This window comes from Cyprinus carpio, chromosome B22, assembly GCF_018340385.1.
Source record: "Cyprinus carpio isolate SPL01 chromosome B22, ASM1834038v1, whole genome shotgun sequence".
NCBI classification, from domain to species: domain Eukaryota; kingdom Metazoa; phylum Chordata; class Actinopteri; order Cypriniformes; family Cyprinidae; genus Cyprinus; species Cyprinus carpio.
This window is the reverse complement of record NC_056618.1, coordinates 23,733,108-23,738,720: the sequence shown is the minus strand read 5'-3', so window position 1 is coordinate 23,738,720 and position 5,613 is coordinate 23,733,108.

The following is a 5,613-nucleotide window of genomic DNA, read 5'->3' as shown; positions in this document are numbered from 1 at the left end:
AAAATATCGGCCAATGTGATGAATCAATACCAATATACAGCGGGTAAAATAAGTTTTGAACATTTCACTGTTTTTCTCAGTAAATATATTTCTAAAGGTGCTGTTGACATGAAATTTTCAACAGATGTTGTTAACAACCCAAGTAATCCATACATACAAAGAAACCTAATAAAAAAGTTCAGAAATTAAGTTCTGTGTAATAAAGTGGAATGACACAGGGGAAAAGTATTGAACACATGAACAAAGGGAGGTGCAAAAAGGCATATAAAGCCAAGACACCAGCAGAAATCTGTCTGTAATTAGAAAGCAATCCGGCCCCTTGTCAGTGGAAATTAATATTAGCTGGTTTAGTCCCAACTGATGGCCTATAAAAAGGTGTCTCATTAACAACGTGTCACAAAAGAAATGTTTCATGATGGGTAAAAGCAAAGTGCTCTCTCAAGACCCCCGCAACCTTATTTTTGCAAAACATACTGATGGCATTGGTTAGAGAAGGATTTCTATACTGCTGAATGTTCCAGTGAGCACTGTTGGGGCCATAATCTGGAAGTGGAAAGAACATTATTTCACTATGAACCATAATCTACATCAACCATCATCATCTACTAGGATGATGAAGATAAAACAAGAGTGGATATTTCAGCAAGACAATGATCCCAAACACACAGCCAAGGAAACTCTCATTTGGTTTCAGAGAAAGAAAGTAAAGCTTCTAGAATGGCCCAGACAATCACCTGACTTGAATCCAATAGAAAATGTATGGATAGAACTACAGATCAGAGTTCATAGAAGAGGCCCACAGAACCTTCAAGATTTGAAGACTGTTTGTGTGGAAGAATGGGCCAAAATCACACCTGAGCAATGCATGCTACTAGTTTCTCCAAACAGGAGGCGTCTTGAAGCCTTCATTAACAACAAAGACTTTTGTATGAAGTATTAATTAAATTTCAGTAAGTGTGTTCAATACTTTTCCCTGGGTCATTCCATTTTATCACACAGAACTTAATTTCTGAACTTATTTGATTTGTTTTCTTTGTATGTATGGATTACTTGGGTTGTTGCCGATATCTGGTGAAAATTTCATGTCAACAGCACCTTTAGAAATATATTTACTGAGAAAAATGGTGACGTGTTCAATACTTATTTTACCTGCTGTATATTCATGCATCCCTAATTCAAAAGTATACTTCATTTTTTAGTGTATGTGCCTGTGGCATACATTTCATCACCAGCATACTATGCACAAATTATTAAAGCCATGCTTCCTCTATACGCTCAACTCACATATGGTCCTTGAATTTTTTTGCACTAATCAGTTGCTTCACAAGGTGGAATCACAGGTGGCCGAGCCTGTTTTTTCACAGTCAAAAAAGAAACTGAGAAGATGAAACTAAGAACTATTGGAGATGCAACAACAGTAGATCAACATGTTGGTGATTTTCTAAGCCCCTGTGTTTGTGTGCGCTATCAAATGGAGTATACTTGAAATCCTATGTTATCAGCTGTATGTGTACTATGTATTTGTGTTTCAGTAAGTTCTAGCTAATATTAGACACTGTAATATTCCAGGCCAAGGGAACTGAGTAGCCTTCATATCCAAAAATTGGCACAGAATCTCGACTTTCAAAGTTCATGATTCTGACCTTCCCATGAAGATCTCACTATTTGTCCATAAGGTATAAACCAGTGCATCTGGAATGGACCAAGGTCATGTATTTTTTTCAGGATGTTGGCCTGCATTTCCCAAGCTCCTGCATCATGGCCAGCAAAGGGCTTGACCCAGGATCTGCTGAAGGTCTCCGTTAATTGTTTTCAGCAGGGCACCGTAACTGAATAATTAAAGATCTTGCTCTCCTGGCTTTTGAAGTTTAGGGCCTCTATCCTCAACCTTTACTTGGATTATTTTCTTTCTTTTGAGGCTACCTCTTCACTCCTCCACATTCCTCCCCCTTTGCTATCTCTTTCTGCCCACAGGCATTACACCCCCTCTTCTGTTTGACAGACTTCCTCCTATTCCTTTGCCCCATGGCTTCGTCCCCAGGGCCTCGTGCACCCCCTCGTACTGGATGTGCGCACTCACCGAGTTTAAGAATGACATTTAAGCATGCAAAACATTCCTTTTTACTGCTATTTCTTCCATTTAATGTTTCAAACTTGGAAATTAAAGTCAGGCAGTTAAAGATAGAAAGGACACTTTGACTTTCTGAGTGTACAACACAATAGCAGCCTAGGTGAAATGACATTTTGGAGCTTGCTTTACTCTTTTTGTTCATTCACGGTAAGCCGTTCAGAGCGTCTGCGTTTGGTTGGTTTTTGTAAAGTTCTGAGTGATAACAGACATTCAAAGGAGCAGGTTTTACTTTAAGACATTTGTGACTAATTAAGATCCTTAAATAGACGAGTTTTGGCAGCTAGCAGGATTGCAGAACATGCATTAGCAGTGCCCCTATCGAGAAGGTCATCTTTTTCCATCACATACACGTGCGTGCTGCCTCCAAGACAGTCAGCACATTTAAATGTCATTGTCTGCAGACCTGTTGCATAATTCACGCTCTGAAAAAAGGGTTGTAGAGTTCTAACTGTTCCTGGCTCTTGGTTGCTTCCCATTGCAATGTTTCCCGAACTCCTTTTTCCTTACAACCTTCCATTGGAATATAATATTTAAGCAAAATAGATTTGGGAACCAAAAACTTCATACTAGAAGGTCATTGGGCCACCTTTAAATATGCAGAAACCACGCTGTGACCTTCTCAAGTGTGTAACCACACGCTGTACACACGTGAGAGTTTCACACTTGGTTCAGTTGGTTGGTCCGAACAAGCACTCAGTTCCGCCTCACTCCCTCTTCCCCCGCAGACCTCTTTTCATATTACAATCCAAACCGTGATATGTCAGCATCACAGCATGAATATCACTGTTAGAGTACTGTACTCGTATTGAAGTATTATGCCGTTTGATTTACCACCAAAACTTTACACTGCAAATTTGTGGAAACAAGAAAAAAATGCAAGCTGCTCTCCAAAGGCAATTTATCCAGATACAAGCATCTTTGCGAGTGTATAATAAGGTTGACTGTGAGATTGCGATGGTGAAAACTGTATGTCATCATTTCCACAAGTTTGTGCAAATCACTTTCATATCAATTGCAAAGCATAGCAGGGTTCAGGTGAACCAAACCTTGGGTGCTTAAAAACTGACAACGTGTAGTTCAAGCGGCTCAAAGCTAAAATGCACCAACAATTATAGCAATTGTAAGCACCTCGAGTTCAATCAGACGTTTAAACCGTACAGTTTTCTCTCGCCCAGCCAGACATACATTCTGATTCCAGCAGCCTCTCCGGGGGCGGTTAAGTACAGACACACACATTCAGCGCCCGAGTTGGAGTGTGAAAACAGGGGGGGTTGCAAATGGGGAGTGGGAGGCAGCCACAGTGAGCGTCCGGCTCAGAGGTGACAAGGCTCAGGGCCGCTGAATCGGCTCCGCACAGACGTTGCCCTTTGCGCAGAAACGCCCATGCATCACCATCCCGCCTACACCCAGTGCTCTCCGCTCTAAACGGAGCGCTGCTCCCTCTCTCTCCGCTCGTTAACCGGCGTCGCCTGTTTTTTGAAAGCCAGCGTCTGGCTGAGGCGTCCGGCCTCCTCCAAAGAGACGCATACAGTCCTTAAAGGCACTTTCGGTTTGAGTAGGCATGAAGTGAGTGGGAAAAATAGGCTCTCTCGAAACATGGATTTATGTGCTTGATGTTAATCAAGGGCTCAGCGTGTGTTTTGCCAGCTTAGCTTTGACTCATCTTTATGTCGTATTAAAGCAGCTGTAAAAATCAACTTGGCAGAGGGAAGGAGGACGATAAGGATACAGAAGACAGTGAACTTACACTTACTCCGATATTAGTGCACTTAACCAAATGAATGAACATTAGCGTAGTTAACTGCGCGAAGTTAATTTAGGATTTTTCTCATTTAACACATTTTTATCACAAATTATGTTATCAGCATGGCTGTAATGTGTCCCAATTTTGCTTACTTGATTAGTGACCTAGAAATAGTGCAGAATCATACATTTTGTTTATTTCCAGGTTTGAATCTCAGATTTTCTGTATATTTCAAATATCACTACAAACTGTGAAACAAGACTTTGGATGTGCTTAGGTCTACACCATAAAATGCATAAGGTTTTTTTCTTCTGGTGTCTTGGGCTAAAGATGGAGAAATGCTAAAGGTTCTTTTAGAGACTTTTGTTAAAGATGCTGATGCTAAAGTTTCTTTTGATATATTGTGCTAAAGATGCTAAAATTTGAAAGGTTTTGTTGATATCTTGTGCTAGGAATGTTAAAATTGTTAAAGATCATTTTCATTTGATGTGTTGTGTTAAAAATGCTAACATGTTGAAGGTTCTTTTGATGTCTTGAGCTAAATACTAAAATGCTAAAGGTGTTTTGTGTGTGTTTTGTTCAAGATGCTAAAATGTTAAAGGTTCTTTAGATGTCTTATGTTAAAGATGTTCAATTGTTAAAGTTTTTTTTAAATGTCTTATGCTAGAGATGTTAAAATGCTAAAGGTTCTTGACTCATTCCCATTAACAGGTGTTCACACTGATTTGCATCAAACAATTTATTACAAGTAATTTTTAATGACAGCTAATGGTTTGTAGCTACATGAGTAACAGAGACCATAAGCGATGCAACAAAGTTCAACAATGTCAATGTTCCATTAAAGAGAAGTACGATCAGCTATAGGAGTTAAAGATTCCTTTAAAAAATGTATTTTGTGTTCCACAGGGAAACAATAACAGTGTGTTTATAACAGTAAGGATTTGGAACGACAAGAGGGTGAGTAAATAATGACTGAATCTTTTGGTTGAATGCTCATTGCTGACTTATAGGTCTAAATTATATGTTGACTGACTCACAGGCAGGAATGTGGGGACAAAATTTTGGTGGGCTACCCTGCCCACCGCATGGATTACTGGCAGTATGGAACATCCTAGAGCGGTCTGTACTTTGCTTGAAATAGTAATGCCTGCATGTTCCACCTCTGTTTTGTAGGATACCTCAGAGAGAAGAGGCCTTGCTCTAGGCCACCTGTGCCTAAAGAGGGGTCATTATGTCCTCTGTCAACACCACCTGCCCTAGCTTGTGTGGACTGAGTTCAAATGACTCCCACACAGAGCCAAACCCTTATACCTCATGCCCAACTGCGTGTAGGTTAGTTAAGTGTGTGTGTGTGTGTGTGTGTGTGTGTGAGAGAGAGAGTGTGTTCAAGGTTCTGTACATCCCGTTTGGAAATCACCAGCCTTGCATACCAAATATGGCCATTCCTAAGTATTTCTTGATGGAAAATCATTCACACCCAACACCGGCAAGACACAAATTATTACAGACATTCCCAGCATTCCTTGAGCTTTAAGGTTGTACTGCATGTCAGTGAGAACTGAATTTATATCATTGCAATAACAAGGTTGCAAAAATAGCTGTTAGAGAATAATATTTAGTGAGGTTTATGTTTGAAACAAGTGAAAAAACTCCAAGTGGGAGAAGGAAATATTCAAATGTTCACAAATCTTAACATCTTATGCTATTTTTAAAGGTAAACCCAGTAATTTTTGCATAA